Source organism: Pseudophryne corroboree, chromosome 9, assembly GCF_028390025.1.
Source record: "Pseudophryne corroboree isolate aPseCor3 chromosome 9, aPseCor3.hap2, whole genome shotgun sequence".
Lineage (NCBI taxonomy): Eukaryota > Metazoa > Chordata > Amphibia > Anura > Myobatrachidae > Pseudophryne > Pseudophryne corroboree.
In genome coordinates, this window is record NC_086452.1 from 249,342,456 (window position 1) to 249,370,033 (window position 27,578).

General features: G+C 48.9%; 1 protein-coding gene across 2 annotated transcripts in view; it reads right to left on the minus strand.

Moving 5' to 3' along the window:
• IVNS1ABP (influenza virus NS1A binding protein) overlaps positions 1-26,892 on the minus strand; it is a 332,957-nt gene extending 306,065 nt beyond the window's left edge. Inside the window, exon 1 of one of the 2 annotated variants that reach the window (XM_063940197.1) lies at positions 26,345-26,892. The gene's annotated coding sequence lies outside the window, so the exon portion shown is untranslated. The remainder of the gene's footprint in view (positions 1-26,344) is intronic. The other variant, XM_063940196.1, reaches the window with a different exon arrangement.
• Between the last annotated feature and the right edge of the window lie 686 nt (positions 26,893-27,578).

A 27,578-nucleotide genomic window follows, 5' to 3' on the forward strand; every position in this document is an offset into this window, starting at 1 on the left:
CAAACCTCAGGAAAGCTTGATGTGGAGGATATATTGGGACATGCAAGTAGGCATCCTTGATGTCGACTGACGCCATAAAATCCCCCCCTTCCAGACTGGCGATCACTGCTCGAAGAGATTCCATCTTGAACTTAAAACTTTTCAAATATAGATTGATGGATTTCAGGTTCAGGATCGGTCTGACCGAGCCATCCGGCTTTGGGACGACAAACAGGCTCGAATAAAACCCCTCTTCCCGTTGTGACGGGGGCACCGTGACAATAACACGCTGTTGACACAGCTTTAGTATTGCAGCGCACACTACTTCCCTTTCTGGCAGAGAAACTGGCAAGGCGGATTTGAAAAATCGGTGTGTGGGGGTGGGGGGGGGGGGGGGGAGCACGTCTTGAAACTCCAATTTGTACCCTTGGTACACAATTTCTAACACCCAAGGATCCAGGCCCGAGTGAAACCAGACCTGACTGAAGAGCCGGAGACGTGCCCCCACCGGCACGGACTCCCGTAGAGGAGCCCCAGCGTCATGCAGTGGACTTGGCAGAAGCCGGGGAGGACTTCTGCTCCTGGAACCTGCCACAGCAGGTGATCTTTATCCCCTTGCTCTACCTTTAGAGGCAAGGAAGGACGACCCTCTTCCTTTTTTGTATTTATTGGGCCGAAAAGACTGCATCTGATAGTGAGGCGTCTTTTTCTGTTGTGCAGGAACATAAGGAAGAAATGATGACTTACCCGCGGTAGCTGTAGACACCAGATCAGCGAGGCCATCACCAAACAAGACCCCACACTTATACGGGAGAGCCTCCATAGCTTTCTTAGAGTCGGCATCAGCATTCCATTGATGAATCCACAATGCTCTCCTGGCCGAGACTGCCATGGCATTGGCCCTTGATACCAAGAGGCCAATATCCCTCGCCGCATCCTTTAGGTAAGCTGCAGCGTCCCTGATAAAACAGAGTCAAAAGAATGCTATCCCTATCCAGGGTATCCATGTCAGATTCCAAGTTATCTGCCCACTTACCAATAGCGCTACTCACCCATGCCGACGCCATGGCAGGTCTGAGCAGCGCACCCATAGTGACATAAATGGATTTTAATGTAGTTTCCTGCTTACGATCCGCAGGGTCCTTTAGGGCTGCCATATCAGGAGACGGAAGCGCCACCTCTTTGGACAGCCGCGACAGAGCCTTGTCCACATTGGGGGATGACTCCCACTTTCCCTGTCCTCAGAGGGGAATAGATATGCCAATAGAAATTTTTTGGGAATCTGCCACCTTTTGTCAGGAGATTCCCAAGCTTTTTCACAAAGAGTGTTCAGCTCATGAGAGGGGGGAAACGTCACCTCAAGTTTTTTACCCTTATACAAACCAACCCTGGTATCAGGAATAGTAGGGACTTCTGTAATATGTAAAACGTCTTTAATTGCCACAATCATGTACTGAATACTCTTAACCATTTCGGATTTAAACTGGCTTTACTATAGTCGATACTGGAGTCAGAGTCCGTGTCGGTATCAGTATCTGCTATCTGGGTAAATGAACGCTTTTGTGGCCCCGAGGGGGTCTGGACCTGAAACAAGGCGTCCTCCATGGATTTCCTCCATGTTTGGGTCTGAGAATCAGATTTATCCAGCCTTTTAGTCAGTAACGCCACATTTGCATTCAACGTACTCAACATATAGACCCAATCAGCAGTCGGCGGTGCAGACAGTCACTCCCAGCGCCTTATCCGCCCCCACTGCAACTTCCTCCGGGAAGGAGCACTCAGCCTCAGACATGTCGATACACATGTACCGACACGCACCAACACACTCGCTATAGGGGACAGACCCACGGAAAGCCTGTTAGAGAGACACACAGAGGGAGTTTACCAGCTCACACTCCAGCGCCTATTCCGGTACTGAGACTTTTTACACACTGCCTCAGACCTGTTTGCGCTCTTATAGCAAATGATAGTAGCACCAATTTACTGTGCCCCCCCGTTTTGCACCCTGTTACTTGTGCAGACGTGTGGAGGCCAGGGCCAGCGTCTCTGCAGCTCCATGTGAAGAGAAAACGGCACTGATAAGCTGTGAGGGCTAAGCCACGCCCCCTCACCGGCGCACTGTAGTCCCGCTCAAATTCAAATATTTTATACTGGCGGGGGCTATATTTAGTGCCTAGGCACTTCTAATATACATTTTTAGCCAGTGTTCTACTTCAGTAACATGCTGCCCAGGGCGCCCCCCCCTGCGCCCTGCAAGTGCCACCGTATGTGCATGTGGGAGCATGGCGCGCAGCGCAACCGCTGCGCGGTACCTCAGTACTGAAGTCTTCTGCCGTCACTGAAGTCTTCTTTTCTTCGCAATACTCACCGGGCTTCTATCATCTGGCTCTGTGAGAGGGGTGACGACGCGGCTCCGGGAACGAGCAGCTAGGCGCACCAAGTGATCGGACCCTCTGGAGCTAATGGTGTCCAGTAGCCTAAGAAGCAGAGCCTTTGAACTCACAGAAGTAGGTCTGTTTCTCTCCCCTCAGTCCCACGATGCAGGGAGCCTGTTGCCAGCAGTGCTCCCTGAACACAAAAAACCTAACAAAAGTCTTTTTTACAGAGAAACTCAGGAGAGCTCCCCTGTGAGTGTCCAGACTCTCTGGGCACAGAATCTGAGGTCTGGAGGAGGGGCATAGAGGGAGGAGCCAGTTCACACCCATTTAAAGTCTTAAAGTGCCCATGTCTCTTGCGGATCCCGTCTATACCCCATGGTCCTTTTGGAGTCCCCAGCATCCTCTAGGACGTAAGAGAAATTACCATTACTGTCTCCCTGTGGATGGCTCAAGCTACTATCCACCTCTGTGGTGGATTCTTGATTACTATGCAAGCCCTCCCCAAAAGTATAACTGTACCGACAGCTGAATAAACTATACGCAATAAAGTGTCAGGCTTAAGTATTTAGATCACTCATGTTGTACTCCTCTATTGGCAATTGCTATATTTGGAGGAAGGGACAAGTAGAAAGCGAAGGGTAGCTGATCAGACTTGCTTTGCATAAAAACATATGGATTGGTTTTATCAAACAGGCTAGAAGAGTCACACGCTCCATTTAAGCTGTATGAATAGTCCATTAGTGCATGTCCTAATAATGTGAGTGGCTGCAGATGTCTAAACAAAATTGTTTAGCAGAAAGAGGCTACATAATTAAGCTACAGTCTCAAGTTCTGCTGCAGGGTCAAACATCTACTACAGTTCTGGCACATACAGCAGCAAACCAGTGCTTAGCGGACCAGCCTTTTTTTTTTTTTTTTTTTTTTTTTTATACTATTGTACAACATCACCATTGATAAATTTTTGCCTAATCTGTCTCCAGTCGTCTGATCAGACGGCATTAGAGGAGTCATTATAGCTTGCTTTTAATAACGGACATGTTAGCCACTGTCTGGATATGAAACAGATTGCTCCCTTTTCACATAGGAAATGCCTGCCAACGACCCTATTGTGATATCACAGTATTTCCTGTGATGGATACAATAGCCTGGGACTTCTCCCAGTAAGCTGTACATGCGGGTCACTTTAAGCTCTGTCAGTAATCAGATGACAGAGTAAGATCATTTGACAAGAAACCGGAGACAAATACCCCTCTTAGCTCTCCTACAGTGACTAAAACCTTTTTCACTGTAATATGGAGAATTTCTGTCATGTATGTACTAACCCTTCCCCTCATTACCATAGTTACTTTGCTTTAGGCAAATACAAGTCTAACACCGAAGTGCACACAATTTCAAGGCACAACAATGTACTGTCCGGGCTCTCACAAACAATTCCCATGGCATAGTCCATTTTGTACAGTCATGGGTCATGTCAAGGTCACCCACTACTGTACAACACTGACAAGTGTTGCCCAGCTCACTGTAAAGCTGCGTACACAGGGTGCGAAACGTGCGGCAGCAAATACTGACGACAGAGGCATGATCCTCCGATAGACAGTATTGGCCCCGCCTGCACCCACTGTTTCATTGCGATGCCGATCCCACAGGACCATGCATTGGCATCACAAGGTGCATACACAGTGCGATAAGCACTATATTTACTTCAGATATGGACTAAATAGTGCATATCGGAGGTAAAAATAGGATTTTGGTTACCTATCGGTAAACCCTTTTCTCGTAGTCCGCAGAGGATGCTGGGGTCCATATTAGTACCATGGGGTATAGACGGCTCCACCAGGAGCCACTGGCACTTTAAGAGTTTAATAGTGTGGGCTGGCACCTCCCACTATACCCCGCCTACCAGACTCAGTCTAGTAACTGTGCCCGAGGAGATGACAAACTTCAAGAGAAGGAATTACACAGATAGTGGCGAGATTCACACCAGCTCACACAACATGCTAATCCGGCCAACATGCCGGAAAAACTCAGCAACAGCTGAAAACCATAAATAACGCAGAACTTACCTAGGAACCAGGTAAAACTGAACTATAAAACCAAAGCGGGAAAACGCAGCGCTGGGCGGCCGCCCAGCATCCTCTACGGACTACGAGAAAAGGATTTACCGGTAGGTAACCAAAATCCTATTTTCTCTTACGTCCTAGAGGATGCTGGTGTCCATATTAGTACCATGGAGATGTACCAAAGCTCCCAGTACGGGAGGGAGAGCGCAGAGGCTCCTGCAACAATGCTTGACCAAACTTGAGGTCATCAGAGGCCAAAGTATCGAACTTGTAAAACTTGGCAAACGTGTTCGACCCAGACCAAGTAGCTGCTCGGCAGAGTTGTACCGCCGAGACACCCCGGGCAGCCGCCCAGGAAGAGCCCACTTTACGAGTAGGGTGGGCCTTTACAGATTTCGGACACGGCAATCCTGCCGTGGAATAGGCATGCTGGATAGTGAACCTGATCCAGCGCGAAACAGACTGCTTAGAAGCAGGACATCTAATTTTCTTGGGATCATAGAGGACAAACAGAGAGTCACTTTTCCTATGACGAGCCGTCCTCTTCACGTAGATCTTCAAAGTCCTCACCACATCCAAGGCCTTTGAAGCAATCGAGTTAGTAGCCACTGGCACCACAATAGGTCGGTTGATACGGAAAGCCGACACTACCTTAGGTAGGAACTGTGGACGAGTCCTAAGTTCCGCCCTGTCCTCATGGAAGAAAGATAGGGGCTTTTACAAGATAAAGCCCCCAATTCCGACACGCGTCGTGCAGAAGCCAAGGCAAACAAGGTGACCGCCTTCCACGTGAGAAACTTGAGATCGGCCTCCTGTAGAGGCTCAAACCAAGCAGATTGCAGGAACTGCAACACCACATCAAGATCCCATAGAGCCGTAGGCGTTAAAGGGAGGCTGGATGTGCAGAACCCCTTTCAAAAAGGTCTGAACCTCAGGGAGGACAGCCAATTGTTTTTGAAAAAAAGATGGACAAAGCAGAGATCTGGACCTTGATGGAGCCCAATCTCAGTACCATATCCACACCTGCTTGTAGGAAAAGGAGAAAACGTCCAAGTTGAAACTCCACCGCGGGAAATTTTCTTGATTCACACCAAGAAACATATTTCTTCCAAATACGATGGTAATGTTTAGACGTTACCCCCTTCCTGGCCTGAATCAGGGTAGGAACGACTTCACTCAGGATACCTTTCCAAGCTAAGATCTGGCGTTCAACCGCCATGCCGTCAAACGTAGCCGTGGTAAGTCTTGATAAGCGAACGGCCCCTGCAGTAGCAGATCCTCCCGAAGAGGTAACGGCCTTGGATCTTCCAGCAGAAGATCCAGTAGATCCGCGTACCAAGCCCTCCTTGGCCAGTCCGGAGCAATGAGCATTGCCAGAACCTTTGTTCTTCTTACCAGTTGAAGAACTTTTGGTATCAGAGGAAGTGGACGGAACACATACACTGACGTGAACACCCACGGCGTTAACAGTGCATCCACCGCCACTGCCTGTGGGTCTCTCGACCTGGAACAGTACCTCCGCAGCTTCTTGTTGAGGTGGGAGGCCATCATGTCTATGTGAGGAACCCCCCACCAACCGGTTACCTCCTCGAACACCTCCGGATGGAGGCCCCACTCTCCTTGATAGAGATCGTGCCTGATGAGGAAGTCTGCTTCCCAGTTGCTTACACCCAGAATGAAAATTGCTGACATCGCCACCGCATGCCTTTCTGCCCAGATGAGGATTTTTGACACCTCTGACATGGCAGCCCTGCTCTTCATTCCGCCTTGTCAGTTTATGTAGGCCACTGTGGTCACGTTGTCCGACTGCACCTGAACAGCCCGATCCTGTAGAAGGTGTGCTGCTTGCAGAAGGGCGTTGTACACGGCCCTTAGCTCCAGGATGTTTATTGGGAGAAGGGATTCTTGATTCGACCACCTTCCCTGAAAGGTTTCCCCCAGAGCGACTGCTCCCCAACCTCTTAGACTTGCATCTGTGGTTAAAAGGATCCAGTCCTGAATTCCAAACCTTCGGCCTTCCAGAAGGTGTGGAAGTTGTAGCCACCAGAGGAGTGAAATCCTGGCTTTCGGAGACAGGCATATCCTATTGTGCAAGTGTAGGTGAGAGCCCGACCACTGGTCCAAGAGGTCCAGCTGAAAAGGTCGAGCATGAAACCTGCCGTACTGCAGAGCCTCGTAGGCGGCAACCATCTTCCCCAGAAGGCGGATGCATTGATGAACCAATACCCGGGTAGGCCCAGTGTTTGAATAACCAATGCTTTCTCCACCGGGAGAAATGATCCTCGACACGGAAGTGCAGAGGGTATTACCAGGAAAGACAGCCTCCTTGTCGGCTCCAGATGAGACTTTGGAAGGTTCAGGATCCAGCCGTGCTTCCTGAGCAACGGTGTCGTGAGCGCGATGGATCGCAACAACCTTTTCCTGGACGACGCCTTGATCAGGAGATCGTACAGATATGGAATTACGTTCACCCCCCGCTTGCGGAGGAGAACCATCATCTCCGCCATCACCTTGGTGAAGATCCTTGGTGCTGTGGAGAGGATAAACGGCAGCGATCGTCCAACAGTGCAAACCTACGATATGCCTGATGCGGCGACCAAATGGGAATGTGGAGGTATGCATCCTTGATGTCCAGAGTCACCAGGAACTCCCTCTGCCAGTCCTGAGATGACAGCTCTCAGAGATTCCATCTTGAATTTGAACTCCCTGAGATAATGGTTCAAAGACTAAGTTCAGGATAGGCCATACCGAACCATCTGGTTTTGGTACCACAAAGGTTCGAATAATAACCTTTGTTCCGTTGCTGAGGCGGAACAGGAACAATGACCTCTGACACCACCAACTTTCTGATGGCTTCCAGAAGAATTGTTCTGTCCACCAGCAGAGCTAGCAAGCCTGACTTGAAGAAACGGTGAGGCGGGGGATCTTGAAGCTCCAATCTGTACCCCCTGGACACTATTTCCAGGACCCAGGGGTCCAGACCGGACGACACCCAGACTTGGCTGAACTGCCGGAGTCTTGCCCCCACCTGACCCTCCGCCAGGCCTAGCTGTCCACCGTCATGCGGAGGACTTAGGGGTATCAGAAGCGGGCTTCTGGGTTTGGGAACCTGCGGGAGCAGGTTTCTTTCCTTTGGCACGACTACCTCTAAAGAAGGTGTTCGAAGGCTTGTTCTTTCTAGACCTCGTGGGCCAAAAGGACTGTGACGTGGCTGATGAAAAAGGCTTCTTCGTAGCCGGAGCAGCTGAGGGGAGAAAAGGAGACTTACCCGCGGTAGCCGTGGCAATCCACGCATTCAACGCCTCCCCAAAGAGAGCCTGACCCTTATATGGTAGGCCCTCCACACACTTCCTGGATTCCGCGTCCGCAGACCAGTGGCGCAGCAAGAGACCCCTGCGAGCCGAGACGGACGTGGAGGAGATCCCCGCAGCCATGGAACCCAGTTCCTTCATGGAATCCACCAGGAACCCTGAATATTACGTAAAAACAAATCAACGTCACCTTTAGCCAGCGTAGTCGATTACTCCTGTAGAGTGATAGACCACCTGGCAATAGCTTTTGCAAACCAAGCACAGGCTATAGTAGGTCGCAATATAGCCCCATAAGCCGTGTAAATGGATTTTAGCGTAGCATCTACCTTGCGATCTGCCGTGTCCATCAACGCGGTAGATCCCGGGAACGGTAACACCACCTATTTTGACAGCCTGAAGACAGAGGCGTCAACTATCGGTGGGGACTCCCATCTCTTTCCATCTTCCACAGGGAAGGGAAATGCAACCAAGACCCTCTTGGGGATCTAAAATTTATTTTCCTGAGTTTCCCAGGCCTTTTCAAAGATAGCATTTAATTCTTTGGACGCCGGGAAGGTGAGGGGGGGCTTCTTATTATCTGTACATGCAGCCTCCTCCACCTGTTCCGGAGCTGTGTCCAAAATGTGTAAAACATCCCTAACAGCCTCAATCATCAACTGCACCCTCTTGGCAAGTGATGCTGACCCCCTCAACACATCACCGTCAGAGTCGGTGTCCGTGTCATCCTGCATAATTGCAAGTGCACGTTTGTGAGACTGTACCGCATAGGACCCGAGGAGGCAGTATCAGACCATACAACCATAGAGGACTGGAGGACCTGAGTGGCATGCTCAGTCCTAGTAACTATCAGAAATCTGAGAAATAGTCCCCCTCAGAGAGACTAACCATTCTGGCACTCTAACTGGGATCTGTGCTAAAACAGTGCAATCCTGATTACATGGTATGGAGTCTTCCTGGGAAGATAAATCCTCTGCAGCATATGAAACAGTGTCCCTAGACATGTTGTACATACACACCAAACACCCCACAAACACACAGGGTACTGGTTAGACAGAGTTTCCCCCCCCCCAAGAATGGCAGAGATTCACAGAGATTGGAGCCAATCATCACACAGTGCTATTAGAGTATAGGGAGACCCTAAACCGCGCTGACTGTGTCCCTTAATAGGTGACAGTCTTTACACAGCCTCCCCTCCATAACCCCCTGGCAGTGATCGCGCTGAGCCAGAAAAAAAGTGGGTCCCAGGGACCCCTCACTTTTAAAAATTGGGGTCCTACCGGTCCTTTTCTGGGTCCCATTGAAGTAAAGGGTCATATTAATCTCATTACCGATTCAAACATGAAAACACAGACTTGATTTGGACACTACAAAAGTGTAGCAGGAGGGGGGAAGTGACAAAGCCGCTGGGCTGTGTAGCATACAGACACTGCACCAGAGCTGTAACTAGACATTTTGGCGCCCTTGTGGCAGAAAGTGAATTGGTGCTCCCGGTCCTACACTGCAAAGAACAGATAATGCGCGCCGCAAAAATTTAGGGCCGTGGCCACATAATAGTGCCAATTCACATTACACCACACAGTAGTGCCGTTTATGCACATTGCGCCGGGTACAGCACGTTATACACTTTGCGCCGGGTACAGCACGTTATACACTTTGCGCCGGGTACAGCACGTTATACACTTTGCGCCGGGTACAGCGCGTTATACACTTTGCGCCGGGTACAGCGCGTTATACACTTTGCGCCGGGTACAGCGCGTTATACACTTTGCGCCGGGTAAAGCACATTATACACTTTGCGCCGGGTAAAGCACATTATACACTTTGCGCCGGGTAAAGCACATTATACACTTTGCGCCGGGTAAAGCACATTATACACTTTGCGCCGGGTAAAGCACATTATACACTTTGCGCCGGGTAAAGCACATTATACACTTTGCGCCGGTACAGCACGTTATACACTTTGCAGCCACCACCTCAGACCCCCCCAGACACAGCGATCACGGGTGTCAGCGAGGGAAGGTGGTATCCACAGTGATTGTGCGGAAAAGGGTGGGTGGGGGGGGGGGGGGGGGGAATTGTGCAGGAAGGGGGTGCTCAGTCATTGCAGGTGTCACTGGAGGGGGTGTCCTGCCTGTGACTCACAACACCATATCGATATTAGCTTATCCAGCCTGTAGCAATGGCCCCCAGCAGCCGCATCTTACCAGCGCCGCATCACCCTCCCTCCCTATGTAATGAGCCAGGTGAGGAGCGGACAGAGCAGCAGAGTAGCCGCTGCCCCGCTCACTGTCCCGTCTGCCAGGCTGTGTGGACATTGCCTCCCACTCGCAGCGTCGGTCCCGAATCCCGCGGCAGCGCACAGACGGGTGAGGACAGGGAGGAGGACGGATCACACACTGACAGCGCATTGCCGTGCAGCGCAGCGCGTCCTCACCTTTAAATTTAAACCTGGAGTCCGCCCTGCAGCCGGCACAGAGAGCGCTGCTAAATCCCGTCTCAGCCCCAGCATTCGACTGCTGTCACCCGGAGCCCAAGGAGGAGGATTCAAGCTGCAGAGCGGGAAGAGAAGTCAGGACGGAGGCTGCCGCAGTGATTGGATGAGAGGAAACGCTGCCAGCAGTGATTGGTTGGGGACTCTGCTGGCTATGACTGGTTGAAGAGACGCGACGTGCAGCTGCCTGCAGTGATTGGTAGGGGAGTCACAGCGCGTCCCGCAGGACCCCCTTATTTTTCAAAACTGAGTCCCCCACTGCCTATAACGCGTAAAAATAAGATTTTACTTACCGATAAATCTATTTCTCATAGTCCGTAGTGGATGCTGGGGACTCCGTCAGGACCATGGGGAACAGCGGCTCCGCAGGAGACAGGGCACAAAAGCAAGCTTTTAGGATCACATGGTGTGCACTGGCTCCTCCCCCCACGACCCTCCTCCAAGCCTCAGCCAGGTACTGTGCCCGGACGAGCGTACACAATAAGGAAGGATCTTGAATCCCGGGTAAGATCATACCAGCCACACCAATCACACCGTACAACTTGTGATCTGAACCCAGTTAACAGTATGATAACAAAGAAGTAGCCTCTAAAAAAAGATGGCTCACAACAATAATAACCCGATTTTTGTAACAATAACTATGTACAAGTAATGCAGACAATCCGCACTTGGGATGGGCGCCCAGCATCCACTACGGACTATGAGAAATAGATTTATCGGTAAGTAAAATCTTATTTTCTCTAACGTCCTAGTGGATGCTGGGGACTCCGTCAGGACCATGGGGATTATACCAAAGCTCCCAAACGGGCGGGAGAGTGCGGATGACTCTGCAGCACCGAATGAGAGAACTCCAGGTCCTCCTCAGCCAGGGTATCAAATTTGTAGAATTTTACAAACGTGTTCCCCCCTGACCACGTAGCTGCTCGGCAAAGTTGTAAAGCCGAGACCCCTCGGGCAGCCGCCCAAGATGAGCCCACCTTCCTTGTGGAATGGGCATTTACAGATTTTGGCTGTGGCAGGCCTGCCACAGAATGTGCAAGCTGAATTGTACTACAAATCCAACGAGCAATAGTCTGCTTAGAAGCACCCAGCTTTTTGGGTGCATACAATATAAACAGCAAGTCAGACTTTCTGACTCCAGCCGTCCTGGAATTTATATATATATATATATATATATATATATATATATATATATATATATATATATATATATATATATATATATATATATATATTTTTTTTTTTTTTCAGGGCCCTGACAACGTCTAGCAACTTGGAGTCCTCCAAGTCCCTAGTAGCCGCAGGTACCACAATAGGTTGTTTCAGGTGAAACGCTGACACCACCTTAGGAAGAAACTGGGGACGAGTCCGCAGTTCTGCCCTGTCCGAATGGAAAATCAAATATGGGCTTTTGTAAGACAAAAGCCGCCAATTCTAACACTCGCCTGGCCGAGGCCAGGGCCAACAGCATGGTCACTTTCCATGTGAGATATTTCAAATCCACAGATTTGAGCGGTTCAAACCAATATGATTTGAGGAATCCCAACACTACGTTGAGATCCCACGGTGCCACTGGAGGCACAAAAGGGGCTGTATATGCAATACTCCCTTGACAAATGTCTGGACTTCAGGAACTGAAGCCAATTCTTTCTGGAAGAAAATCTACAGGGCCGAAACTTGAACCTTAATGGACCCCAATTTGAGGCTCATAGACACTCCTGTTTGCAGGAAGTGCAGAAATCGACCTAGTTGAAATTTCTTCGTGGGGCCTTCCTGGCCTCACCCACGCAACATATTTTCACCACATGTGGTGATAACGTTGTGCGGTCACCTCCTTCCTGGCTTTGACCAGGGTAGGTATGACCTCTTCCGGAATGCCTTTTCCTTTAGGATCCGGCGTTCAACCGCCATGCCGTCAAACGCAGCCGCGGTAAGTCTTGGAACAGACATGGTACTTGCTGAAGCAAGTCCCTTCTTAGCTCCCGAGGCCATTAGTCCTCTGTGAGCATCTCTTGAAATTCCGGGTACCAAGTCCCTCTTGGCCAATCCGGAGCCACGAGTATAGTTCTTACTCCTCTACGTCTTATAATTCTCAATACCTTGGTTATGAGAAGCAGAGGAGGGAACACATACACCGACTGTTACACCCGCGGTGTTACCAGGACATCCACAGCTATCGCCTGAAGGTCTCGTGACCTGGCGCAATACCTGTCCCGTTTTTTGTTCGGGCGGGATGCCTTTGGTCTTTCCCAACGGTTCACAATCATGCGGAAAACTTCCCGATGAAGTTCCCACTCTCCCGGGTGGAGGTCGTGCCTGCTGAGGAAGTCTGCTTCCCAGTCGTCCACTCCCGGAATGAACACTGCTGACAGTGCTATCACATGATTTTCCGCCTAGCGAAAAATCCTTGCAGTTTTGCCACTGCCCTCCTGCTTCTTGTGCCGCCCTTTCTGTTTACGTGGGCGACTGCCGTGATGTTATCCCACTGGATCAATACCGGCTGACCTTGAAGCAGAGGTCTTGCTAAGTTTAGAGCATTATAAATTTGCTCTTAGCTCCAGTATATTTATGTGGAGAGAATTCTCCAGACTTGATCACACTCCCTGGAAATTTTTTCCCTGTGTGACTGCTCTCCAGCCTCTCAGGCTGGCCTCCGTGGTCACCAGCACCCAATCCTGAATGCCGAATCTGCGGCCCTCTAGAAGATGAGCACTCTGTAACCACCACAGGAGAGACACCCTTGTCCTTGGATATAGGGTTATCCGCTGATGCATCTGAAGATGCGATCCGGACCATTTGTCCAGCAGATCCCACTGAAGAGTTCTTGCGTGAAATCTGCCGAATGGAATCGCTTCGTAATAAGCCACCATTTTTACCAGGACTCTTGTGCAATGATGCACTGACACTTTTCCTGGTTTTAGGAGGATCCCGATTAGCTCGGATAACTCCCTGGCTTTCTCCTCTGGGAGAAACACCTTTTTCTGGACTGTGTCCAGAATCATCCCTAGGACCAGCAGACGTGTCGTCGGAACAACTGCGGTTTTGGAATATTTAGAATCCACCCGTGTTGTTGTAGAACTACTTGAGATAGTGCTACTCCGACCTCCAACTGTTCTCTGGACCTTGTTCTTATCAGGAAGTCGTCCATTTTCTTTGAAGACGAATCCTCATTTCGGTCATTACCTTGGTAAGGACCCGGGGTGCCTTGGACAATCCAACGGCATCGTCTGAAACTGATAGTGACAGTTCTGTACCACGAACCTGAGGTACCCTCGGTGAGAAAGGCAAATTTTTGGGACATGGAGGTAAGCATCCCTGATGTCCCGGGACACCATATAGTCCCCTTCTTCCCGGTTCGCTATCACTGCTCTGAGTGACTCCATCTGGATTTGAACTTTTGTAAGTGTTCAAATATTTCAGATTTAGAATAGGTCTCACCTAGCCTTCTGGCTTCAGTACCACCATATAGTGTGGAATAATACCCCTTTCCTTGTTGATTATCACCTGCTGGGAATACAGCTTGTGAATTGTTTTCAATACTGCCTCCCTGTCGGAGGGAGACATTGGTACAGCAGACTACAGGAACCTGCGAGGGGGAAACGTCTCGACATTCCAATCTGTACCCCTTGGATACTACTTGTAGGATCCAGGGGTCCTGTACGGTCCCAGCGTCATGCTGAGAACTTGGTAGAAGCGGTGGAGGGCTTCTGTTCCTGGGAATGGGCTGCCTGCTGCAGTCTTCTTCCCTTTCCTCTATCCCTGGGCAGATATGACTCTTATAGGGACGAAAGGACTGAGGCTGAAAAGACGGTGTCTTTTTCTGCAGAGATGTGACTTAGGGTAAAAAACGGTGGATTTTCCAGCAGTTGCCGTGACCACCAGGTCCCATGGACCGACCCCAAATAACTCCTCCCCTTTATACGGCAATACATCTTTGTGCCGTTTGGAATCTGCATCACCTGACCACTGTCGTGTCCATAAACATCTTCTTGCAGATATGGACATCGCATTTACTCTTGATGCCAGAGTGCAAATATCCCTCTGCGCATCTCGCATATATAGAAATGCATCCTTTAAATGCTCTATAGTCAATAAAATACTGTCCCTGTCAAGGGTATCAATATTTTTAGTCAGGGAATCCGACCAAGCCACCTCAGCTCTGCACATCCAGGCTGAGGCGATCGCTGGTCGCAGTATAACACCAGCATGTGTGTGTATACTTTTTAGGATATTTTCCAGCCTCCTATCAGCTGGCTCCTTAAGTACGGCCCTATCTGTAGATGGTACCGCCACTTGTTCTGATAAGCATGTGAGCGCCTTATCCACCCTAAGGGGTGTTTCCCAACGCGCCCTAACTTCTGGCGGGAAAGGGTATACCGCCAATAATTTTCTATCGGGGGAAACCCACGCATCATCACATACTTCATTTAATTTATCTGATTCAGGAAAAACTACAGGTAGTTTTTTCACATCCCACATAATACCCTTTTTTGTGGTACTTGTAGTATCAGAAATATGTAACACCTCCTTCATTGCCCTTAACGTGTGGCCCTAAAGGAAAATACGTTTGTTTCTTCACCGTCGACACTGAAATCAGTGTCCGTGTCTGGGTCTGTGTCGACCGACTGAGGTAAATGGGCGTTTTACAGCCCCTGACAGTGTTTGAGACGCCTGGGCAGGTACTAATTTGTTCGCCGGCCGTCTCATGTCGTCAACCGGCTTGCAGCGTGTTGACATTATCACGTAATTCCATAAATAAGCCATCCATTCCGGTGTCGACTCCCTAGAGAGTGACATCACCATTACAGGCAATTTGCTCCGCCTCCTCACCAACATTTTCCTCATACATGTCGACACACACGTACCGACATACAGCACACACATAGGGAATGCTCTGATAGAGGACAGGACCCACTAGCCCTTTGGGGAGACAGAGGGAGAGTTTACCAGCACACACCAAAACGCTATAATTATATAGGGACAACCTTTATATAAGTGTTCCTCCCTTATAGCATTTAATATATATTCATATCGCCAAATCAGTGCCCCCCCTCTCTGTTTTAACCCTGTTTCTGTAGTGCAGTGCAGGGGAGAGCATGGGAGCCTTCCCACCAGCATTTCTGTGAGGGAAAATGGCGCTGTGTGCTGAGGAGAATAGGCCCCGCCCCCTTTTCGGCGGGCTTCTTCTCCGGAGTTTGTGATATCTGGCAGGGGTTAAATACATCCATATAGCCTCAAGGGCTATATGTGATGTATTTTTCGCCATACAGGTATTATACATTGCTGCCCAGGGCGCCCCCCCCCCGCGCCCTGCACCCTCCGTGACCGCTGTGTGAAGTGTGCTGACAACAATGGCGCACAGCTGCAGTGCTGTGCGCTACCTGATGAAGACTGAAAGTCTTCTGCCGCCTGGTTCCGGACCTCTTCAATCTTCAGCATCTGCAAGGGGGGTCGGCGGCGCGGCTCCGGGACGAACCCCAGGGCGAGACCTGTGTTCCGACTCCCTCTGGAGCTAATGGTGTCCAGTAGCCTAAGAAGCCAATCCATCCTGCACGCAGGTGAGTTCACTTCTCTCCCCTAAGTCCCTCGATGCAGTGAGCCTGTTGCCAGCAGGACTCACTGAAAATAAAGAACCTAAAAACTTTTTCTAAGCAACTCTTTAAGAGAGCCACCTAGATTGCACCCTGCTCGGACGGGCACAAAAACCTAACTGAGGCTTGGAGGAGGGTCGTGGGGGGAGGAGCCAGTGCACACCATGTGATCCTAAAAGCTTGCTTTTGTGCCCTGTCTCCTGCGGAGCCACTGTTCCCCATGGTCCTGACGGAGTCCCCAGCATCCACTAGGACGTTAGAGAAATACGCGTTATAGCGCGTTTTTGCAATCACTGCCCTGGTACCGTACAGATAGTTGGAGTCGCTCTAGAGGGACCTGGGCATCCACTGGCAGTGAGCTGCAGGCATGAAAATGGCGCCGAATGCTGCTGGGTCCGCTCTAAAGAGAAGCTCCGCCCCCTCAATGGCGCTGTGTTCCCGCTCTTTGGAGATTATACTGGCTGGAGGATTTTGTGCTGGCCTGGATCCACAGACCCCGACAGGCTTGTTTAGGTCAGTGTAGGGTCCGGAGCTGGCCCAGGGCGCCCCTCCCAGTGCTGAACTGCAGTACCGCTGAGCCTACCAGGGCTCCTACCCTCTAGCCGCCCTCTTCACACTGACCACCCACTTGGAAGGAGGGGGGGGGGGGGCAGTGACTCACTCGCCACACTTCAGCTCCCTGAGGGGGTGGCGGCTGGCTGCCGGGGCGAGCGTTCCCCTGTGGCGGGGCGCGATATGACCCCTCTGGAGCTCAATGTCCAGTCAGCGGAGGCAGTGGCTCAAGACCCCACATGGCGGACACTACTCCCCCCTCAGTCCCTCGCTGCAGGGAGGCTGTCGCCAGCAGCCTCCCTGTAAAATAACAAACTCTAAATAAAACTTTCTAAGAGAACTCTGTAGAGCTCCCCTAGCTGTGACCGGCTCCTCCGAGGCACATTTTCTAAACCGAGTATGGTAGGAGGGGAATAGAGGGCAGAGCCAGACCACACTATTAAACTCTTAAAGTGCCAATGGCTCCTGGTGGACCCGTCTACACCCCATGGTACTAATATGGACCCCAGCATCCTCTAGGACGTAAGAGAAACTATGGATAGGAAATTACTCTGAGAAAACATCCTGCATAAGAATGGTTTTACGCTATCATTTCTTTATCCACTTTAAGTCACTGGTTATTGAGGAACTTGCAACTCCATATGTACTGAAATGAACATGTTTTAAATTAGGAAAAACAGTGCAAATAACCACACTTACAGTGATGATGATTATGAGAAAACTAAATGCCCATACACACTAGCTGATTTTGGGGCAGATGTATTAAGCCTGGAGAAGTGATAAAGCAGTGATAAGTGCAATGTGATAACGCACCAGCCAATCAGCTCCAATATGTAAATTAACAGTTAGGAGCCGGTTGCCTGGTGCGTTATCACCTTGCTCTTATCACCGCTTTATCACTTCTTTATGCCTTCTCCAGGCTTAATACATCTGCCCCTTTGGGTTCAAAGTAGCACACTTTTGGAGTTTTGAGCTACTTTGAGCTCAAACTCAACCAGTGTGTATAGGCTAGCGGTGAGCGCTGATACGAGCTCCAGCATCATCGCTGGCCGCCGCAGTCCATCTGAACAGTCGAGTGTATGTGGCTAAACCCTGTAAATTGGACACTAATTCAAGGGCGCCCAAAACAATGGAATAGCAATAATGGGCACCCATTAATTATCTAGTCTTTAAAAACAATTAAATCGCCCCCACGGAGCTCAGACCAGAAAGGGATTAATTAGTGATTAGTATATACAAGCGTATAAATATAATACTAGGGCTAGTTTTTTTTCAAAGAATAAAATTACGTAAATCACTTTATTACTGTTGGGTCTCCAGAAGTTCTGGTGATGATGACTTCCGGCTGTCATCTAATGACTAGTGCCCCAAACCACCCCTAATCTTAGAGCCTATCCCTTACTATGCCCTCCTGCAGACTTTACAGCCTAACCCTGACATTTCAGATATCAACATCATAAGTGTTAACATTACTGGGTATATTAGATTAGTCACAAAGTGGCACACTGGACTTACGGTAGCTCAGAACTCATGGCTTTATGTTTGCGAGCTGCATACAAAACAATGAGAGTCCGGTGTGAGATCAGGCCGCAAATTCAGCTGCCATGTCTATGCCATTGGAACAGCAACTCGCCTCAATCGTGGCTAATCAAATTGACTCCAATGATAGCATCTGGGCTAAGGGATATGTTATACAGTCGAATTTGTGAACATATTTTCTTTCAGATGAGCAGACAATATTGCAGGCTCAGAGATCAAAAAGGCATTATAAAAACCCCAATAGTGCCCTAGTGTTGAAACAATCATTACATTCAAGTCACTTCACCACAAATTGAATATCACCAGGAAGGAGCTCCCGCAACTATTCAATTCAGTGTGTTATGTTGGAGAATGCCTATTCTCACGCTTTAAACATGGTCTATAGTTGCGAGATACAGCATTCTCCAACTTAAGTGTCTGGCGCAATGCTGTTTCTGACGCGCTAAGGGCAGAAACAGCATCGCACCAGTAGTTTTGCCAGATTTCTGCCCGCATTCCAGGAGTGCAAGAAGAAATCCTGTAGTTTGTAACAACATTGCGCTGAACAGGAAGGAAGTGCAGTCTGGCAGGTCACGTGACCCGATGCTTATGTTTAAATTTAGATTTAAGTTGAGATAAACTTATTATTTCATTCCCTATGATGGATTATATATACAGGTTGAGCAGCCCTTATCCAAAATGCTTAGGACCAGAGGTATTTTGGATATGGGATTTTTCCGTATTTTGGAATAATTGCATACCATAATGAGATATCATCGTGATGGGACATAAATCTAAGCACAGAATGCATTTATGTTACATATACACCTTATACACACAGCCTGAAGGTAATTGTAGCTAATATTTTTTTTATAACTTTGTGCATTAAACAAAGTGTGTCTACAGTCACACAATTGATTTATGTTTCATATACACCTTATACACACAGCCTGAAGGTCAATTAATACAATATTTTTAATAACGGTGTATTAAACAAAGTTTGTGTAGATTGAGCCATCAAAAAACAAAGGATTCACTATCTCACTCAAAAAAGTCTTTATTTCGGAATATTTGGATATGGAATACTCAACCTGTACTATGTCTGTCAATATTGCAAAGAAATGGTTATGTTTTTTTTTTTTTAAATAAGATTTTACTCACCGGTAAATCTATTTCTCGTAGTCCGTAGTGGATGCTGGGGACTCCGTAAGGACCATGGGGGAATAGCGGCTCCGCAGGAGACTGGGCACAGCTAATAAAGATTTAGGACTACCTGGTGTGCACTGGCTCCTCCCACCATGACCCTCCTCCAGACTTCAGTAAGGATACTGTGCCCGGAAGAGCTGACACAATAAGGAAGGATTTTGAATCCCGGGTAAGACTCATACCAGCCACACCAATCACACCGTATAACTCGTGATAGTATACCCAGTTAACAGTATGAACACAACAGAGCCTCTCAAAAGATGGCTCAACAATAACCCTTGTAGTTAACAATAACTATATACAAGTATTGCAGACAGTCCGCACTTGGGACGGGCGCCCAGCATCCACTACGGACTACGAGAAATAGATTTACCGGTGAGTAAAATCTTATTTTCTCTGACGTCCTAGTGGATGCTGGGGACTCCGTAAGGACCATGGGGATTATACCAAAGCTCCCAAACGGGCGGGAGAGTGCGGATGACTCTGCAGCACCGAATGAGAGAACTCAAGGTCCTCCTCAGCCAGGGTATCAAATTTGTAGAATTTTGCAAACGTGTTTGCCCCTGACCAAGTAGCAGCTCGGCAAAGTTGTAAAGCCGAGACCCCTCGGGCAACCGCCCAAGAAGAGCCCACTTTCCTCGTTGAATGGGCTTTTACAGATTTAGGGTGCGGCAGTCCACCCGCAGAATGTGCAAGTTGAATCGTGCTACAGATCCAGCGAGCAATCGTCTGCTTAGAAGCAGGAGCACCCAGCTTGTTGGGTGCATACAGGATAAATAGCGAGTCAGTCTTCCTGACTCCAGCTGTCCTGGAAATATATACTTTTCAGGGCCCTGACTACGTCCAGTAACTTGGAATCCTCCAAGTCCCAAGTAGCTGCAGGCACCACAATAGGTTGGTTCACATGAAAAACTGATACCACCTTAGGAAGGAATTGGGAACGAGTCCTCAATTTCGCCTTTCCCATATAAAATACAGATAAGGGCTTTTGTCAATTCTGATACACGCCTGGCCGACGCCAAGGCCCACAGAATGACCACTTTCCACGTGAGGTATTATAGCTCCACGGATTTAAGTGGCTCAACCCAATGCGACTTCAGGAAATCCAACACCACGTTGAGATCCCACGGTGCCACTGGAGGCACAAACGGGGGCTGACTATGCAGCCCTCCCTTAACAAAAGTCTAAACTTCAAGCAGTGAAGCCAGTTCCATTTTGGAAGAAAATCGATAGAGCCGAAATCTGGACCTTAATGGAACCCAATTGTAGGCCCATAGTCACCTCTGACTGTAGGAAGTGCAGAAATCGACCTAGCTGAAATTTCTCCTTTGGGGCCTTCCTGGCCTCACAGTACGCAACATATTTCCGCCATATGCGGTGATAATGGTTAGCGTTCACTTCTTTCCTAGCTTTAAATAGCGTAGGGATAACTTCCTACGGAATTCCCTTTTCCTTCAGGATCCGGCGTTCAACCGCCATGCCGTCCAACGCAGCCGCGGTACGTCTTGGAACAGACAGGCCCCCTGCTGTAGCAGGTCCTGTCTGAGCGGCAGAGGCCATGGGTCCTCTGAGATCTTTGTAACTTTTAGTTGAGGCGGGATGCCATAATGTCCACCTGTGGCCTTTCCTAACGGTGTACAATCATTTGGAAGACTTCTGGATGAAGTCCCCACTCTCCCGGGTGGAGGTCGTGTCTTCTGAGAAAGTATGCTTCTCAGTTGTCCACTCCGGGAAGGAACACTGCTGACAGTGCTAACACAAGATTTTCCGCCCATCGGAGAATCCTTGTGGCTTCTGCCATCGCCATCCTGCTTCTTGTGCCGCCCTGTCGGTTACATGAGCGACCGCCGTGATGTTGTCTTACTGGATCAGCACCGGCCGGTGTTGAAGCAGGGGTCTTGCCTGACTTAGGGCATTGTAAATGGCCCTTAGTTCCAGAATATTTGTGTAGGGAAGTCTCCTGACTTTTCCATAGCCTTGGAAGTTTCTTCCCTGTGTGACTGCCCCCCAGCCTCGAAGGCTGGCATCCGTGGTCACCAGGACCCAGTCCTGTATGCCGAATCTGCGGCCCCCTAGAAGATGAGCACTCTGCAGCCACCACCACAGCGACACCCTGGCCCTTGGAGACAGGGTTATCCGCCGATGCATCTGAAGATGCGACCCGGACCACATGTCCAACAGATCCCACTGGAAAATCCTTGTATGGGACCTGGCGAATGGAATTTCTTCGTAAGAAGCTACCATCCTTCCCAGGGCTCGCGTGCATTGATGCACCGACACCTGTATACGTATTAGGAGGTTACTGTCTAGAGACGACAACTCCTTGGACTTCTCCTCCGGGAGAAACCCTTTATATCCTGTTCTGTGTCCAGAACCATACTCAGGAACAGTAGACGCGTCGTAGGAACCAGCTGCGACTTTGGATATTCAGAATCCAGCCGTGCTGTTGTAGCACTTCCCGAGATAGTGCTACCCCGCCGAACAACTGCTCCCTGGACCTCGCCTTTATAAAGGAGATCGTCCGAGTACGGGATAATTATTTCGGCCATTACCTTGGTAAATACCTAGGTGCCGGGGTCAGACCAACGGCAATGTCTGGAATTGGTAATGACAATCCTGTACCACAATTTTGAGGTACTCCTGGTGAAGAGGGTAAATAGGGACATGCAGGTAAGCATCCTTGATGTCCAGTGATACCATGAAATTCTCCAGGCTTGCAATAATCGCCCTGAGCGATTCCATTTCGAACTTGAACCTTCGTATATAAGTGTTCAAGGCTTTCAATTTTAGAATGGGTCTCACCGAACCGTCTGGTTTCGGTACCACAACATTTTGGAATAGTAACCCCGGCCTTGAAGGAGGGGTACCTTGATTTCACCTGCTGGAAGTGCAGCTTGTGAATTGCCGCCAGTACTACCTTTCTCCGAGGGCAGCAGGCAAGGCTGAGGTGAGGTAACGGCGAGGGGGAGTTACCTCGAACTCCAGCCTGTATCCCTGTGATACTATTTGCAGAACCTAGGGATCCACCTGTGGGCAAACCCACTGGTCCCTGAAGTTCCCGAGACGCGCCCCTACCGCACCTGTCTCCACCTGTGGAGCCCCAACGTCAAGCGGTGGACTCAGAGGAAGCGGGGGAAGATTTTTGATCCTGGGAACTGGCTGCTGGTGCAGCTTTTTCCTTCTTCCCTTGTCTCTGTGCAGAAAGGAAGCGCCTTTGACCCGCTTGCTTTTCTGAAGCCGAAAGGATTGTACCTGAAAATACGGTGCTTTCTTAGGCTGTGAGGAAACCTGAGGTAAAAATTTTTCCTTCCCAGCTGTTGCTGTGGATACAAGGTCCCAGAGACCATCCCCAAACAATTCCTCACCCTTATAAGGCAGAATCTCCATGTGCCTTTTATAGGCAGCATCACCTGTCCACTGCCGGGTTTCTAATACCCTCCTGGCAGAATGGACATTGCATTTATTCTGGATGCCAGCCGGCAAATATCCCTCTGTGCATCCTTTATATATAAGACGACGTCTTTAATATGCTCTATGTTAGCAAACTATTATCCCTGTCTTAGAGTATTAATATTATCTGACAGGGTATCAGACCACGCTGCAGCAGCACTATTTATGCTGAGGCAATTGCAGGTCTCAGTATATAACCTGAGTATGTATATACAGACTTCAGGATAGCCTCCTGCTTTTTATCAGCAGGCTCCTTCAAGGTGGCCGTATCCTAAGACGGCAGTGCCACCTTTTTTGACAAACGTGTGAGCGCCTTATCCACCCTAAGGGATATCTCCCAACGTGACCTATCCTCTGGCGGGAAAGGGTACGCCATCAGTAACTTTTTAGAAATTACCAGTTTCTTATTGGGGGAACCCACGCTACTTTACACACTTCATTCATTCATCTGATGGGGGAACAAAACACTGGCTGCTTTTTCTCCCCAAAAATAAAACCCCTTTTATGTGGTACTTGGGTTCATGTCAGAAATGCGTAACACATTTTTCATTGCCGAGATCATGTAACGGATGTTCCTAGTGGATTGTGTATATGTCTCAACCTCGTCGACACTGGAGTCAGACTCCGTGTCGACATCTGTGTCTGCCATCTGAGGTAACGGGCGCTTTTTTGAGCCCCTGATGACCTTTGAGACGCCTGGGCAGGCGCGGGCTGAGAAGCTGGCTGTCCCACAGCTGTTTTACGTCATCCAGCCTTGTAAGGAGTTGACATTGTCGGTTAATACCTTCCACCTATCCATCCACTCTGGTGTCGGCCCCACAGGGGACGAAATCCCATTTATCGGCCTCTGCTCCACCTCCACGTAACCTTCCTCATCCCACATGTCGACACAGTCGTACCGACACACAGCACACACACAGGGAATGCTCTGACTGAGGACAGGACCCCACAAAGTCCTTTGGGGAGAGAGAGAGAGAGAGAGAGAGTATGCCAGCACACACCAGAGCGCTATATAATGCAGGGATTAACACTATAACTGAGTGATTTTTCCCCAATAGCTGTTTGTATAAACAATATTGCGCCTAAATTTAGTGCCCCCCTCTCTTTTTAACCCTTTGAGCCTGAAAACTACAGGGGAGAGCCTGGGGAGCTGTCTTCCAGCTGCACTGTGAAGAGAAAATGGCACCAGTGTGCTGAGGGAGATAGCTCCGCCCCTTTTTTGTGGATTTTTCTCCCGCTTTTTTATGGATTCTAGCAGGGGTATTTATCACATATATAGCCTCTGGTGCTATATATTGTGATATATTTGCCAGCCAAGGTGTTTTTATTGCTGCTCAGGGCGCCCCCCCCCAGCGCCCTGCACCCTCAGTGACCGGAGTGTGAAGTGTGTATGAGGAGCAATGGCGCACAGCTGCAGTGCTGTGTGCTACCTTGGTGAAGACTGATGTCTTCTGCCGCCGATTTTCCGGATTCTTCTTGCTTCTGGCTCTGTAGGGGGGCCGGCGGCGCGGCTCCGGGACCGAACACCAATGGCCGGTTCCATGCGGTCGATCCCTCTGGAGCTAATGGTGTCCAGTAGCCTAAGAAGCCCAAGCTACCACCAGTTAGGTAGGTTCGCTTCTTCTCACCTTAGTCCCTCGCTGCAGTGAGTCTGTTGCCAGCAGATCTCACTGTAAAATAAAAAACCTAAAATATACTCTCTCTCTAGGAGCTCAGGAGAGCCCCTAGTGTGCATCCAGCTCAGCTGGGCACAGGATTCTAACTGAAGTCTGGAGGAGGGTCATGGTGGGAGGAGCCAGTGCACACCAGGTAGTCCTAAATCTTTCTTAGCTGTGCCCAGTCTCCTGCGGAGCCGCTATTCCCCCATGGTCCTTACGGAGTCTCCAGCATCCACTAGGACGTCAGAGAAATAATATTAAAGTGTTTAGATTAATGATCACCTGTAAACAATGGGCAATCAGCAATGCTATAAGAAGGGCATCATGGCACGGAACTACATCCCCTTGAAAAAGCGGTGTCATACAGTGAAACGCGTTGGTGGGGAGCTGGACACACAATTGGATCAGTTTATTGCATCTGGAGATAAGCCTAGAAGTTCAAGTAAGGAATTTATTGTGACAAAGTGGACATTTACGGTGGACCGGATCTTTAACTAGGACTATGAGGAGTCCATAACCAAGCTACAAAAGGTCTTGCATCTTCCAACACAGTTGGTAATAACATCTTCGCACTATCTGCATTTCCTAGGACTGTAGCTACACTCATAAGATGAACTACAAGTCCCAGCTCATGTGTTAATAATGGAAATCTTCCTAAATATAAGCAGTGCTCCAATATGCCCATATCATTCTTTTATAGATGGTTTTTAAGCAACAACCAAGTATGTGGAATATGTAATAAATGTGTAATTTCATTTAAAAATATCCAATGCATTTGCACCAATGTATTTGTTTTGGTATTGAATTGAGGCCACAAAAATTATAAAATCTTGTTTTGAGATCAACCAAATTAAACAGATAATGTAATTGGTATTCACTTTAAATGTTTTATCCCAGAGAAATTATGTTGCCCTTCAATAAGCTTGGCATCTGCTTTTAGCAAAGCTACCTGTATATTCATTGCTTGCAAACTGATTGGTGACTCGAGTTGTCCATAGAGGTCAGCTACAGCCTGCCAGGAAATGATTTACTAGCACTGAAGAAGAACACAGATCTACATTCCCCATACACCACTTAATTGTAAGGTTCCACTATGTTATATGCTAAGGAAGCGACAGACACCCCGATACAGTTCAGGAGCTCACTGGGCATCCCAATAACCTTCAAAAGGGACACACACCACCACTTGACTTAAATAAGCTAAATCAATACATTTGATCAAAAATATAGCCAAATGTCTGTAATAACAGCTTTAATATTGACAAGCTAAAAAATATGACAAACAACAATGCAGAAGAGAGCCGAGTGCTGCATACCAGCCGCCACTAAGCTAAGGCCTACACACTGAAGAGTAGCAGGAGCAGACACTGTACAGTGGCCAGTTAGAAGAATGGCTAAGCACATTAAACTTTTAGATTTTACCTCAGCCCACAGATTCATTAGAGCACCTGTAGCCATTAGTGTGCAGGTTGAAGAGTTAGGGGGTGGGGGGGGGGGGGGGAGGACAGCATTACACAAACCATAACAGATAGCCAAAATATAAAAGATTAAGGAGATGGGAGCATATAGACACCGATGTACAGCGCTTTGCCCAGTGTACTAACATCATTACCAATACATATAGCTCATATGAAGGTCAATACGAAACACAAGTATCCAGCGTCCTACAGGTGCTCTCTCCTGTCACGTGGTGCGAGTGATGGGGGTGGGGGTTGGAGAATAAGCAACAATGCACGATCACCAGCAAGAAGTTTCTTGTTCCCATCATCCAACCCAAGTAATAGATCTATTAAACTAACACAATGATCCATTGTTTTAATCAAAAGAGAGCCTGCCATGAACATCCAGCCCGTGTATTTATGACCAGCGGCTAACCACATGGCGGAGGCAGGAACGATGGCCGCACACGTTCTCCTCTCCGTCCTCCAGGAACACGGAGCTCTCAGCACAGACCAGCGGCTGACTGGCAATAGGGAAAGTCTGGCCAAGGCAATCAGTGCGGCCAAGAACGTCAAAGCCCCACAGCTCATCAGAGGGATCAGCACATGGCCACATTATCAACAAAGAGCTACATATGTGACCACGGAGAAGCGCCGGACACAGAGTGCGCCATGCAGGGTACAATTCTCCTCCCCACCCCGTGTACTCACCTCACAGGCACAGGCCTCGGTCAGGTGATACTAGGCGACGGTAACTATCCTTCTCACACTCCGCCTCATGATCATCCGGACTGATGATGCGATCATGCGATACACCAGATATGGCGCCAACAATCTCGCTCGCGATCACCAGTACGGTTGCTGCCCGGCAACGGATGACGTCACTGGCGCGCCCTATCTCAGAGTCATTGATTGGTGGGTGTGGGTGGAGACAAGACTGAAAAAAAGAGTCCGACTCCGAAGTGATGATTCAGAAGATGATTGACCGTAATGTCTCTACTAGGAGGACGTATTCCCCGAGCCTTGCACTCAGTCATGTACAGTCATGTAAAAAGATCCCGCGTCATCCGCTACCTCGTACTGGTGCACATACAGCTACAAGTTTGGCTGTCTAGCTTTGACTCGGTCCCTGGGGTGCCTCACCTGATTAGCTTGATGGCGGCAATGACGCACATGTCTGACCCCAGTGCTGCCAATGAGAAAAATCCTAACTGCACGGGTCGCTAATCCCATTGGGTTACATATCGATGACCGATAGCATCCCTAGGCAGGCAAGGCTCCTCCTAGTCAGATGGTGGTTGTTGGTCGGTGGCTGCACCATCAATTATACACCAGGGGCAAACGTAATTTCTCTGACGTCCTAGTGGATGCTGGGAACTCCGTAAGGACCATGGGGAATAGCGGCTCCGCAGGAGACTGGGCACAACTAAAGAAAGCTTTTAAGTCACCTGATGTGCACTGGCTCCTCCCACTATGACCCTCCTCCAAGCCTCTGTTAGATTTTGTGCCCGGCCGAGGTTGGATGCACACTAGGGGCTCTCCTGAGCTTCTAAAAAGAAAGTATATAATACGATGCTGAAGTTAGCTTCTTATTCGGCCAGCTTCTTATTCACTTCTTATTCAAGCTCTAGCTTCTTATTCACTTCTTATTCGAACTCCAGCTTCTTATTCAGATCATTCAGTTTTGCAAGGGTTAATGAGTCTTGGGTAACAAATTTGACACCTGAAATCAACAGAGTAGGTTCCCTTACATATGACCCACTTGTATTTTGCCTGGCCCAATGCTGTTTTGGGCATGAAATACACTGGCAAAGTGGGCACACACACCATATTTTACCATTTTGAATAAGTAGCTGTAGTTTTGCAAGGGTTAACCAGTCTTGGGCCACAAATCTGACACCTGAAATCAACAGAGGGTGGTCACTTACATATGACGCAGTTGTAT